Raw genomic sequence first — 15,005 nt, 5'->3', positions numbered from 1 at the left:
AGAGAGACCTAACACTTTGCTCCAGCCTTCTCTAAAGAAAATCTGCATTAGTTGCTAACTACACTAATGAGCTATAATACATAACATATTGTATGAAGTGCAAGTGTCAGGTCTGGTGTAGTAGGAAACGTGCTCTTAGAAAAAAATGGTCATAAAAATGGACATTGTTGGTAACCAATTAAAGGATAAAATGTCTGTGGGGGAGAGAATGCCCTAGCATTATGAGAAGGAACAATTGTGTGCAAGGAGTGGTGGTGGGATAATAGTGGAAATTGGTGCATAGCACAGGGTGGGTGAAAACAATATTATCAGGTGGAGGGTGAGAGGAACAGTGGTGCCCAGAAAGGGGTAGAGGGAAAAAAAGTGCCCGGGGGTGAAGTACAATGGTAGTGGGTGAAACTGATTATATCAGATGAAGTGTGGGGAATAATAGTGTCCAGCGGGATTGACGGAAACAATGAACCCATCAAAAGGTGGGGGACTAGCAAACAGTGGTGGAAACACTAGTGCCTAAGTGTCTAGTGTATGAAAACAATGGTGTCAAGCAGTGGGGGCAATAGTGCTCAGTGGGGTGTATGGAAGAACAATAGTGTCTAATGGATGGTGTGGGGGAAAAATGGTTCCCAGTGGTAAGTCTATGTGCCACACTGCTGCTCTCCCCTTCCACTCCACTGCATGCCGATCTCTCCACCAACAGTTTCATCACAAGAAAAGAACTGAGCAGTGGAACATGTGTATCTAAGTTTGGCTGTGGGAAACAGTTAGGGAGGGGGTATAGAAATACCATTTCTCACATTAAAAAAAATTATTAAAGCATGGCATATCACCAGAAGTCTCCTACTTTTTGTGAATATTTATAATGCCTACATATAAATGTAAACAACTGCAGGTGCACTCGATAGGCACCAGAGAGTATTATCATTAAGCAAAAGCCTTCCTCAATCAAAAGACACATTCTCCTTATAATAATATTACAGGAGCATAGCACTGAACTGATGTTGGAGTGCTTTCAGGGTTGCTATGATATAATAATATCATCATTATGTTGTAAGTGGTTGTTATTGACGACAATGACCACAAAATAACACAAATCTGTCCACAAGTTTCTATGGATGATATGGCTGCACATGCACAGAATATACAACTGGCATTAGAAGATCAAAGCTTGTCATGCCTAATTTGATGTCGCTAATATTGGCCTAAAACTCAGAAAAAACAGATGCAATTTGGAGCATACATTGTCAAGTTCCCAAGGGACAATGAAAATTCAGATGAATTCATTAAGTGGATGCAAACGTGTTAGCTGTTAAAGAGGTTTCTGTTTCCAAGAACAAGCACTGAGCAGGTAAGATGTTCTCCGTATGCATCTCAAGGTTTCATTTTCATTAGACTAGGTAGTGTTCATTTTAAATGGGGTAACTCTCAGATTCCCAGAATAGACAGATATAGAATATTATGAGGATCTTACAAATGAATGTGACGCCAGGGTGGGGGCCCATTGGTATGCATTACCTCAGCTTTAGCACACTTATCCAAGAAACAGATGGAACGTTTAACCTATCTGTATAATTAGACAGAAAACAAACTTTTTCTATATTGGCACTATTTTGTCAATATAGGAAACTTCTTACAATTTTTCAGATTAGAATAAGGAGCAAGGGTCAAGGTATCAGTGCGTGTGGGATTTGTCCCACAAGTTTTACACACCTTTGTCTTGAGCGTAGGGATTAGTACAGAAATTTGGGCCAGGTGAAATCTGAGAAAAAAACATCAACTTTTGTGCCGGGAATCACAAATTTAAGGGGCTCTATTTATGAAACAAGGAATCTGACATCCCTCAAACATTCCCTGGTGGGAATCATTTACTGCCATTAAAACACATGGACCTGGAAGATTTCCACAAGGGAATGTTTGAGGGAATGTCTGATTTCCTGTTTTAGAAATAGAGTGCCAAGTGTTTATTGCAAAACAAAACTTGTAATTTTGGTGGCACAATCAGTAGAGTTAAGGTCTGTGGTTGGTGCTTGATGTATATGATGTGGATTTCAAATGACAGGCACTGTGATTGATAATGAATTTACTTTTAGGAAATAATAAAGGTTATTAATTGATCAGTATGTTTTGTGTTTTTTTGTAAATAAAATACTTTGTCACAGTGTCATTATTTCTTTATTTCTGTGTGTCTCTTTAGTATCTTTAGAGACACAGTCCAGTGGTTTTATTTCCTGGTCTCTTATTTAACCCTTTCTGGAAATGGATAAGGGGTACTACAGTATGTAGTCCTTTGCTTATTCACCCCGATGAATGGGCATATATCTGGAGCTATTTTTCTTTTACAGAGGAGCCACAGATTTTTTTTTCAACAGATACCAGGTTGTGACATGTTATGGGGACCAAATCCTCCATTGGTTTAAATGTTGAAACCATGTTAGTTAAATGTTTTATGTATTTCTCGTACAACCCCTTAAGTGGCAGCCAAGCGCTTCTATAAACAATACAAAAGGTTTTTTGTGTTGAAATTTTACACTCATGGACTTTGAAAGTAACTTAGAAAATGGGTGACCTCAACATAATTCAGCCTATTATATTGAACTCAATATACACTGGTTTACAGAAACTTTGAGTTTATTTTTAGAACATTTTGTTCCTACAGGTCCTACTGATATCCTCTGCCATTTTGGTGACAATATCATGTTTAGAGTATTTGCAATATCTTGAAAATATGATAGCTATATTTGGCTGACTTCAATACAATTTGTCTTTGATGTCAAAATGGTCAAAGCAGAACGTTTTACCAAGAACTCAAAATGTTCAGTGAGGACCATTGAGTGTAATCATCCCTATTTTCCCTACCTTTGGAGGATATAGCCAGACCAGATGGGGTGTCCAATGGTTTTCTGGTTTTCAGAACTACCAATGCTCATGTTCTTTGTGACTGCAGGGCAGTAGATCTTTGAGGGCAGTAGATCTTTGTGGGCAGTAGATCTTTGAGGGCAGGAACAGCTGATTATACGCTGTCTTCTATTATAGGTGAGTACATATCAATTCATGTTTAGATAGCTTGGTTCAAGACAACAATAACAACAGATCCTGTTTTCAGAAAAAGAAAATGCAAAGCAGACTGGATCATGGAATATGGAAGAAATAAAAAAATATATCACAAAAAAAAGTACATTTAGGATGTAATTGTGCCATCAAGTCCACTTCTCAATAACACCTCCACTCACCTTCTTCTTCATATGCCCTGAGTAACTCAGCTCATACCTAACACTTTGTATCTAGTATTACCGGTAGCTGTTCATATTCAACTGGACTTTATTTTTGTAATGCTGAAGACGTTTCACAGCTTATCCTAGCTGCTTCTTTAGTTCTGCTGCAAAACATTTTCAATATTACAAAAGTAAAGTCCAGTTGAATGTGATAAACTCCTTCTAGATAAACAATTACCTGGACGAATGAGAACTTATACAGACTGTATTTATTCTCACATGCATGAAAGCAAGGGGCTAATTGTGTCCATGGAAAAGTAAAGATAATGAAATATTGTTATAAGATGAGGGGTAAAAAAAGGTTTCCAAGGTGCCATGGCAGAGCTATAACTAGTTAAAAGATCATTGGTCTGTTGTTATAAAGTTGAGCTGTTACCTTAAAAATGGCAGCTCTAATTAGGATCTAACTGGGCAAGATTTTATATGTCATCAGTATGCTTTATTTTTAATTAACTCAGCGTGTTCGAAACAAGATGAGCGGATTCAGAAGAACATAAATTCAAATGGACATTCTAAATCTGCGTCACTTTAGCAGTGTGTTCATTTGTAATGAATAAGCCATCGTGCGCAGACATAAGCTCGGCAGGGTGCTGTAAATAGGGATCTAATTTGTCTGGTGAGAAAAAGATGTATGAGGAAAATAGCGTAACAACTAGATAAGTGTAATTATGATTTTCATTGTTGCAATTCAGGGAATAAAAAAAAATCTGTGTCCCTAAATGTAAGGCATTATCACAAGATATTACTGTTGTGTAATAATTGCATGTTCCTACGTACGTCTGCTGTGACTGTGTGCCAAGTGAAAGGTTCTGAATTTACAATAAAGGCCGCATCAGTGCAGCATTCAGAATTGCATTCCAGACATCTTTTCCAACCTTCATAACCTGTATAAGTAATGTTATGACAGCACTAAAGATTTGAATACAAATTTGTTCTTAGTTTTCTTAAAGCTGAAGCAGATCTAAAATGAAAATATTGCTCTGTAATAACAATTACATTATTATTTTGGATATATATATTTAAATGTAAGCAGTGCAGGTATGTGAATTCTGCTTGGTATTGGACTCTGGTAATCCATAGGTGAGCAGAGCTAGGAGGAAGAGGTCACTATATTAGATGCACCTTGCTAGAATTGGGTCAAACCCCTTCAGAACCCCTATAATTTTCCATGGGATAGATTCAATAGAGTGCTGGAAACATTCATCAGAAATCCTGGCCCATATTACATAACAATGCAGATGCTATAGATTTGTCAACTGCACATCCGTGACTCTCCCACATCCCAAAGATCCTCTATTGGATTGAAATCTGGTGACCATGGAGGCCATTTGAGTACAATGATTTGTTGGAGAGCATTTAAGCTGTGTGATATAGTGTATTATTTTTCTGAAAGATTCTTCCACTTTTTCTGTTTCGGTTACAACTCAAAAATGGATATTCTGCTTGTTCCCAGTCATGGTGACGGCTGTCACCAAGAGAAATAGAGAGTGATTCTTCCTGGTGGGTCGGTAGTTATAGAAATACCCAACACTTTAAGTACATTTTACCAAAGCAATATGTAATATTGAGTTAAAAAACACCAATAATGTATAAATAAACAAGTTTTAAAAACAAGAGCAGAACAATGCACATAAATACCTGTTTAAGTCAGTCCCAAGTGGCCATTTATGTGGGGAGAACTGGGTGACTTTACATAAAAATTTTATCAGTATTATCAGTAGAAAATCAGTACAATAACACCTTACATCCTATACATAAGATTGTCTAATGTAGATACACACAATATTAAGCAATGTTTTCTTTCGGTTACAATATTAGAAACCATCTATCCCTGTAGAGGGATTCAAAGTTGTAGGAATTGAATTTTATGCAGTGCTACTTACAGCTGTATTGTGATTCTTTGCTTATTATTAATAATATTAATAATAATAATAATAATAATAGGCCAAGACCATCATCAGGATTATTGGACATTTTGATATAAGATATCTAGATATAAAGAAATACCTTTTTTTAATGTATCAACCAATTAGAATTTTTCTTTACAATTTCTACTGCCTTATTAAAGAATTCCTAATGTGTAAGAATGAAATAAATAATAATATCTGCAAAAACGAAAAATCACAGGTTTTGTTATGTTTGTTTTTATAAGGGTGTGTTTGTAAAGTTTTATGACACAGACAAAGAAAATAATAAAATAGGCAGGGGAAGTTTGGTACCCTTAAAATAACAAAATACAAAATAATTCCCACCTAATAATTTATTATCATGTTGTAAAGGATTACCATTTTAACCATTATATTCTTACATGCCAAATTTAAAACATTTTAAGTCATATTGGGATAGGGCTGTGTGGTATTGTAAGAAACTTGATATTGCTGTATTTGAGAAAAAAGGCTCTTGTTTTATATATTACATTGAATTTTTAATTTACTATTCACCTAGATGACCATCTAATCCTAACATTTTAATTCTAGTAAAGATACGATGGCTAAATCAATTTCTTCCTAGGTAATTGGGAAGTCCAATATTGCTGTGATTGTCGTCTTGTGAGGGAAAGTATCTTGATCTCTTGGGATCCTACTTTAATTTTAATTTGACTTCTCAAGTCAAAAATGAAATCCAAAAGCAAATGTTAATTTTAACCCCTTAAGAATCCACTTTAAATCAAATGCCTTAAATTCACATTTTGCACATAATATATCCTAATTAGCCCATACCCCAGGATCCAAAACTCCCACTTCTTCTAGCTTTTTGTTTACGGTATATCAGTGGAGCTCCATGTAATAAATTACAATTATGTAATTACCCCATTGTAATCAGATCATTAGGATGCACATTAAATACATATCACAGAGGAGTAAGGAGACGAAAGAGAAGGGAAGGAGGCAGTGGCTTAATTGCATCTAAACAAAAATGTAATGAGTCAAAATGAACATTCTGTTATTTCACCAATAAGTGAGACTTGCTACAGCATTGCCTTTAGGGACAAGAGAAGGCTTTGTGTAATACAGAAAAATGTTTTATTAAAAACAAGTGATGGAGGAGAATTGTAGCGTATTTTAATTCATGCAAGCATACAACAAACAATTCAACAAGCACAACTGCTGGCAGGTCTCCAAAATAATAAAACAGAATATTAAGATCAAAGATCCATAAAAAGAAGGGATTGAAACACGCTACAAATATGAAATGAACACTTTGGGTCCGGTCAAATCTACAGCAGGATTAAACAAGTGCATCTGCATTGTGACCCAGTCAATGGTAGAACTTAGCCAACATTTTAGGATATATATATATATATATATATATATATGTGTGTGTGTGTATATGCTTCTAGGGATACTAAAATATACACATGGCCAAAGGGCGTATTTAGGAAGGATTTCTTTCAACCCTTTGGATGGTATATAATTTTGTTCACCGTTTTGAAGAAAGATAGACTTTTAAAAAGTTTTTACAAAGTAGGACCTGGATTGGGCTATGGATAACTAGGCATACAACAAAGATTTATCTACAGTTGTATTTTTTCTATTTTGCTCATGGTAACAAAACGATTAATATGGTTAACATGTGCAACCAAACTACGTGTTTGGTTAACACTTGCAATATGATCTTTTGATTTTATGCAATATGATCTTTATTTTTGTGCAGCAATTCATCATTTAAAAAAAACAACAAGCTAATTAGGACCTTTTTTAAGTTTTATCCTATATCTCTGTTCCAATACCTGGATCAGTAGTAGACAACATTTACACAGAATGGGGGAATAGAAGACCACATGATGATCTGCGATTTCTTCATAAAAGGTAGGAATGCACCTGATGCTCCAGGAAAACAGTACAACCTAATTTATTCCAAAACCCAATTCATTACTGCAGTGACAGCTCTTTTTCTCGAATCGTTTCCTTTGTGCAGGAATTCAGGCATATCATACCAAAACATTTCTGTACATCAAAAGAATCTGCAAAGTTATGCTACACAAAAGTTATAATTAAGGTTCATTTCTGTCCAACGCTGATTTAGATGCTAAAATGTTCTGAAGGTGTTTGCTGGATGTCTTATAATTAGCTATACTTTAACTGAATTTTATTGAGACATAAAAAACTTCTGTCCAAAACATTCTTGCAATTTGTCTCTCTGTATCTTACTATGTAATGCATTGAGATTCTCATTATTTTATATATAGAATTAATCCAAAAAGGACTAGGTGTTTTGTTCCAAACTTTTCATATTTTTTTTTATGTTAGCTTGTTGCACAGTGCACAAGATATAAAGATCAACTCTATCAAAAGTATCAATTAGGGGGGAATAAGACAGCTTTCTACTGCTTTGAAACCCTAGTTAGATCCTCCTCACTTTCAGCATGCTGACCTTGACTTTTCTGTCACTGCTATGCTACATGAATAAGCTAAGAAAATGTGGCCCAAGATGAACAGTAGTGATTATCTCAGGTGAAAAGCTATCGTGAGTACATAGTACCCCAAAGACTTACTGGAGACCACCACTGTCATTTTATTTGGAGTAAGACAATGTGGGGTGCCACCTGCTTACATTCCCCCTTGCCACCCTCTCCATAGAACTGAACACTGTTGTCTCTAAAGCACATTTCATTGTTGCTGGAAACAATCAGGAAAGATTGTTTCCTGCAACAGAAATATGACATATGTACATTATCTACTCTTGTCACTGTCTATGTCTTCATATGTTCAAACGTAAATCAACAAGTAAATGAAGAACACAAAAATACATAGTTTTTCAAGTAATTAGCTCATAAGAAAGGCAGAAAGGCAGCAATTTTAAAGATTGAAGAGAACTTTGCACCAGAGTTTCAAAAATATGTAAAATATGTAAAATCAATTGGTTTTGTATACTTAATATAACTCAGTCAGGATGGCTTTACTTTTAATACACAGAGCAAAATTTATGGCCAATTATATTACATCTAGACAGAACCTAAATTCCGAAGCATGTGGAGAGCAATTTACATAATCAGGAAATTACCCAATTTCAAAGTAGGCTGGTTCAACCCATTAATTTTGTGGAGTAAACATTGGCCACCTAGTAGAGTTATTATTTATATGCAGCCATGCTATATATTGATTTGGTCTGAAATAACCTAATCTGATATTATATAGTCTATGATCACTTTCAAGAGCATTATAGGCAGCAGGCTCTAGATGATTCTAGATGGTGATCTTCATGCTGAAGTTCTTCTTGTCAGCACCGCACAGAGGTCACCATGGACCTTTTATCCATTTATTTTACTTTGGAGAATTTAGCAAGGTGGATTCAACACCCATGCTCAATATAATGGGAGGGAAGAATGCTGGATGAGACCCTTTGGAAATAAAAAGTTGATGAAGGTTGAGTAATGTTCAAAACCAGAAAATCCATACAAGATACATTAGATATAAAAAGTCAGTGAGACACTCACCTTATGCCTTAACCAAGGAACCACTGATCACCCCTTCATCAGAGCTTCTCCAGCTCAGAGTTGGCAAGTTGCCATTATTATATGTACAGGCATGTGAAAAGGTATCTACACCCCATGCAAGTATTGACTTTTCCAGCATATTTAAACAGGACATTGGATCTTCATCCAAATAGTGCCTACATAAAAAAATGCTATATTAAGAAAAAAATCATCTCCCCTTGAAAAGCTGATATGGCTCCCTTAAAACATATTTCTCATAGATATTTTGCATAACTTTTCACCAGTGTCTGACATTGACTGACATTGTGAATTTTACCTCTTCTCCATGAAAAATGTCAGTCCCTACACCTTCATTTATTCCTTCTGAGCCATTACTTGGTAAATTTGCTAGTGCTCTTTGGATCCTTATTGTGTTCACAAAATGCATTTCTCATTTTTAAATAGATCTTATATTCTCATTATGTACACCTTGATATGGTGAAGAATTGACAGTATCCAGAGTCTACAACATATCTCCTATACAATCGTAATTGGAGGAATATGTATTTGCAGATGCATGCACTTTGACATAATTTGAACATCCCATCTATGTTCAACATCTTGGCCTGCATTTACTTTGCCTAGTCCATGACAAATTTGTGGTCATTTAAAATCTATACCATTTATGGATCATTTCCTTACAATGGAGTGATTGAGTTAAAATAATTTGACAAACTTTCCCTTGCTAGACTTACTTGTCCATTTGTACAAGTTGTATGGTTAATTCGTTTTAGTGTATGCTTGCTTTCATTGTAAATAAACTTTCCTGGCATTTTAACAATATTGAGGGTGCCCTTGTTATTTCTTACCTTTATTTGTAAAAATACTAACTACTGTCTGCTGTGCCAAATTTTCTAAATACTTTGAGTTACTGAGCTGGGGAAAGAATGTAGATAAAGATGACAATCTTTTTAAAAAAATAAATGTTTTCTGTCCTTGATGTGAAGTATTAAAGCCAGTCGGTTAGAATTAGGCCAAGGATGTGTTGTAATGCCTGTTTTTGCTTCAGAATTGCAGGTGAGCTGCAGGTCAAATGCTAAGACAATGAATTCTGAATGATGTCAGGAGTGTCAAAAAGATGTCACATTTACCTTTACCATGAGGGAACCTTTCAAAAAAAAATGTTCAGACCTTAGGGAACCCCCTCACAATAATTTTTTGATATCCGCAGTACCTTTGTTCGGTGGTCAGTAAGAAAAACAGCTCTTTCATTGCTGGCCAGTGTAAGGAATGTCACCCTCAGATAGTCAAAAAGATTTTTGGGGTCTGCTAAACTGACCTGAGTGGCACACATTTCCTATTATTCAAAGGAGCCCCTAGCAACCCCCTAGGGTTCTAGACATTGCCCCTTTAATATTGCTATTCATTTGTATGGGTGTATGTTCTGTCCTGGTGAACAGAGCAGAAGCACTTTTTGGAGACTTTAGTCAGAAAATGGAAATGGTCAGTATAACTGAGCTGGTGGCCATAGATAGTTACCAAATGCAATTCTATGCTTATATTCACATGATCTAGGGTCAGGCATTCACATAATTAACAAACAAACATAATTAACAAATGTCATTGTCCCAGTACAAGTTATAAACTTTTGCCAGTTGGATTCTACAGTAGCTCTGCATTAATGATGCAGTTAGAATCCAGTAAAATATTTATTATTTCCAATGATATGTATAGCACAGGAGCTTGTTTAGTGTAGCAGGGAAGCCATGCATATCTACAAGGATGAAGGTTCTCAGATCCTCATTAATGCTGTAAGAAGCAGTCCTCAAGCTTTTTGTGTACAGAATACGAAAGTGTCATAAGAAGTTGATAGTGTGGACTGATTTATCAAGGGAAGGATGTTATAGAAGTATTGCTAATGGGTGTTGAGTCACAGTAGATAGATACAGGTTCTTTTAAAAAAAATTCAATGTATAAAGTGTTCAATTCCAACACAGCTTATGAAATAAAACTCTTGTCTGGCTTATAGGTAAAACATATTATTTTATATCCATAAGTTATATATTGCCTTAGGTATTTACACAAGCAAGGGGCAAAAGACAAAGTGCATTGGACTACAGCAACAAATCAATTGTACTTTTGTATTGTACTTCTTTTGCATTGCTTTATCAAATATCACTGGGCATATGTTAAAGAATCCATAAAATACCATCATTTTTAGCAAACCTAAAGGTTCCTAAAGGTCCATTAAAGCTGAATCGTTCAATAGTATTGGATCACCTATGAAATGTTTGCCTATTAGCTCTGTTGAAGTCTTTAGGGTCGACCTTGGTTTATAGGAACTTACAATTTTTACGGTAAATTAGGCACAAATTAGGTATGGGCAATAGGACAGATAGCAATAGAATAATATTAATAAAAATAAAAAAACTACAACAATATTGTACAGCAGGGAACTGGTCTTTCAGAGGTCAACACTGAAAATACACATTTATACAAGGTGTATACATTTTTTTTTTAAATAACTAACTTCCAGACTTCTCTCATGGGAACCTTCTAGGTCCATGTGTTTCAATGGCAGTAATTGATTCCCGCCAGGGAATGTTTGAGGGAATGTCATTTTCCTTGTTTTATAAAAAGAACCCATAAAGTACAAAAATTAGAAACTCTCAAACAGGTCTTAAACAGTATACAAGAGCTAATTCTCCCTAGCCGCTTCTCTCAAAGGTGGTGGCCAAAGTTTTACTTTGGTTGAGTAGGGACTAGGTGTAAAAGAAGAAAAGCGCCACAAACTGCACCTGTAAAGCCTGTGTTATTTTTATTTAGACTAGTACATTATAGAAATGATTCCCACTATACAAAGTATGCCCATAACTGATCAAACTGGAGGGAAGCCAAGAGGAAATCAGTTCGAATGACCCAGATGTTGGTTTGTTGTACAGTGTTGTGCAGCAGTGCCAAGTCTTGCTGGGGAAATACTTCAAACTCCCAAATTGCTTTGACATTTTAACCCTTCCATAGCCTAACCAAAACACAAAAAACATTTTTACTATACATACACTTTATCTAAACTTTTCTGTGCTGAAAACAAATTGAAAAAAAGTTTCTGTAAGCAGGGATTAGAAAAAAAAAACATCTGTGAAGAAAAATGACAAATACAGTGCTGTAATAGAATTAGAAGATTAACTAACTTGGTACATCATCATATTTCTTTTTTACAGTTGAGTTTTATAGTTCTATAGTTATAGTTATAGAGCTAAACTTAATTTATAGGGTTTCTTCTTATATGCCAAATAATTTGTGGAGGTATATATAACTAAGAACACATATTTAATTGTGTCTTTATATTTGAATATATGAACTTAAGAAAACCGATTTGTCATCAAGCTCTTTCAATATACTGTAGCACCAGTGAAATACCACACAGGCAAACAATTAAACAGAATTAGTAAAAGCACGTTAGCAGGGCCATAATGCTGCATGTTCAATCCATACAAAATATGTTTTTGGTTGTAGTGAGCAGCAACATGAGCCAAACTGTAGAAAACAACAAACGTATATATACGCTCCACAGGAAAAGTCACTCTTTCTGGCTAGGCTCATCCCCAGCCAGTTACATGATATGAGCGAGGAGCAGCTGAGATCAGAAACACTCTACCAGTTCTGGCCAAGCAAGCCAGAGCAAATCAGCATTTCAGATTGGCTTATTTAATTTAACATTATTAATTAAATGGCCAGGGGACTGGAAAATTCAGCTGTACAGAACACTTTCCTTTAAGACAAAAGAGCACAGACATGTGGTGGAGCTGTCCATGGTACCAGTGTGCAGTAAAGACCAAATGTCCCAGATCAGTCTCCTCCCTAAGGCACTAACTTTAATTTTAAACATTTTTTTAGTGCCCATACAGCTTTTGTATATGTTTTTTAAGCCTATATCACAGAAGAGTTATATAAAGATGTTTTAAACCAAGATATGTAAAAAAGAAGAGTTAGAATAGGGACAATGTCTCCCAAATGCCCGCAAATGCCCATTCATGTTAATGGAAAAGTTTGCATTGTTTTGAGTAGTTTTTATGCATTTGGGGCATTTGGAAAGTGTTTTGAAGCATTTACGATGCATTTGTTGGGCCTTTTAATACTTTCCACATGCTGCAGGATGTGTTTTTTTATAGCACCTCAAGAAAACTCTGGTGTGGACTGGCCTGGTAAAATAAATAGGAATTTCAAACATGGCTGTTTAAACGCTCAGGTATTTAACTGGTAAAACAGTCCATGTAGACTAAGCCTTACAGCAACATGGACATGTTTTCTTACTTCTGTCTCCTACCTACCACAACTTCTTGCCATTCCTACAATATGGCCTTGTTTTGCCAAATGTATGCCGCTAAACCAGGATCAGTAGCTCCTAAAAACAAGTCAATGTTTCTTGATGATGAGGCTGACCTAAGCCCCCCAACACTGACCCTATTGCACCAGTGTTCATGTTGATAAGGATGAAAAAGGATTCCAGTCAGTTTTAATGATTGTCATGCCTTATACAGAGGGAAGATGTCTTATTATTTCTGCTTTAGCTATGTTGCTAAAGCCACAGTGTCCTGGGCTGGTCATCTCTTCTTCTGTATAAAGTAACAGAAGGATTTTATATTTTCTGAACAAGATTTATGCAAATCACGCTGATAACTAAAATATAATGGTGACAAGTCTTACAGAACTTATATCTGCAATATGGTGGGAGACCCAAGAAGAACAAAGATGGCTCAATGTCCCGCCACATTAGTAGCAGAGACATATAACCTTGAGAACATTATGTTATCATTTACACAAAAATATTAAATCGGCTATAGATGTAAAATATTTAGCTACTTCTCAAGCTGCTTGGATGTGGAAGGTCCACTTCAAGACTGTAAATAATAAATGGTTAACTGTTGTGTAATTAATTTTATATCTCTTTTGAATTCAATTTGGTTTTAAGCAGGGACATTGCAAAATGCTTCTTGTCAGTGGTTTGAAAACCATAAAATAAAGGCTTAATAACCGTTTAGGTATTTGCAGCTATGTTAACTGTGAATTATGGGACTTGGCACTTGTTTTCTGAGCAGCATTGAGTGTTTGTCTTGACAGAGAAGCACAGAGATGATTGAAATAAACAGAGGCGCTCCAAAAAATCAGATCTTGTGACAGGCCGCCTAAGGGGGTTATCAGTGAATTTCATTAGCTGCAGAGGAAGGTGACAAATGCCTTTCTTCTACCATCTACTGCTACAGGAAGAGGGAGGGTAGCCCAACATAGCTGTGCATTGTTGGATTCAACACGTGAACTGCTGCATTGATGAAAGAGAACAAGATATAGAGATTCTCTGAGGATTTAAGTGGGTTGTGAATGAGAGCGGACAGAGGCATCTTACTGCTAAACAGAGAGCTCCATAGACTACGAGAGGCTGGCCAGACCTTGAACTGCTGTTTAGAGATAGGCCACAAGAGGGTTGAAGAACAGATGTTGGGAGGGGAAATTGGAGAGACTGGTGATTTCTATAGAATTTCAGAACATTTGTTTGTGAGTGAAGTCAAAGCTGTGATCTGAAAGACTTGAGCATGTCTCTGTTTGCACATAATGTGAATAGCTCAGTAAAATGAAACCAATTGCCCATGCCAAGATATTATCAAGCTATGGTTAGTCTATGCCTACTGAATACAAAAACATAGAACCAAAGGGTCAGTAATAAAAAGTTGCCATCCTTGGAAAGATTTTTGCAAGATACTCATGTGGCATTCACAGTACTTATCACATACAATCATAGCTCAACATATAAAGAGACAAACATCTCAGGAGGGTAAAAAATGAATATGATTCTTTAGAAAGAGAGTGATAGGCTCCTTGCTACCTTATATGCAGTAATGGAGCACTTCCTGGTATACATTACATAGTGGATCCATGTGTATGTTGGTTGAACAAGCTATCGTGCAGTGACTGCTTGTCAATAATAAAAGACATGTAAGACTAAGACTAATTTCAAGAATAATTAGCAATCATGAATGATGCAACACTTTACCAAATATTTTATATATTATCAATTTATATGTACTAATATATGCTCTCGCATTTTTACATGCCTGTGACACACCATCTAAGTAGAACATCGCCAAAGATAGGGGTATTTAGCTGCATGCACAGTGATGCAATTAATCCACAACTCCACAGAGAAACGGACAAGCTGTGTCCTGTTAGCGGCTCACTTAATTCTGTTCTGTTGTCACATTAGAGATGAAAGGTTGACAGGCTGCCAGGTCATTGCTAATATGTTTGTTCTGTTGTACAATTTA

Source organism: Pyxicephalus adspersus, chromosome 4 (assembly GCF_032062135.1).
Source record: "Pyxicephalus adspersus chromosome 4, UCB_Pads_2.0, whole genome shotgun sequence".
NCBI classification, from domain to species: domain Eukaryota; kingdom Metazoa; phylum Chordata; class Amphibia; order Anura; family Pyxicephalidae; genus Pyxicephalus; species Pyxicephalus adspersus.
Note: the sequence above shows the minus strand (reverse complement) of the source record.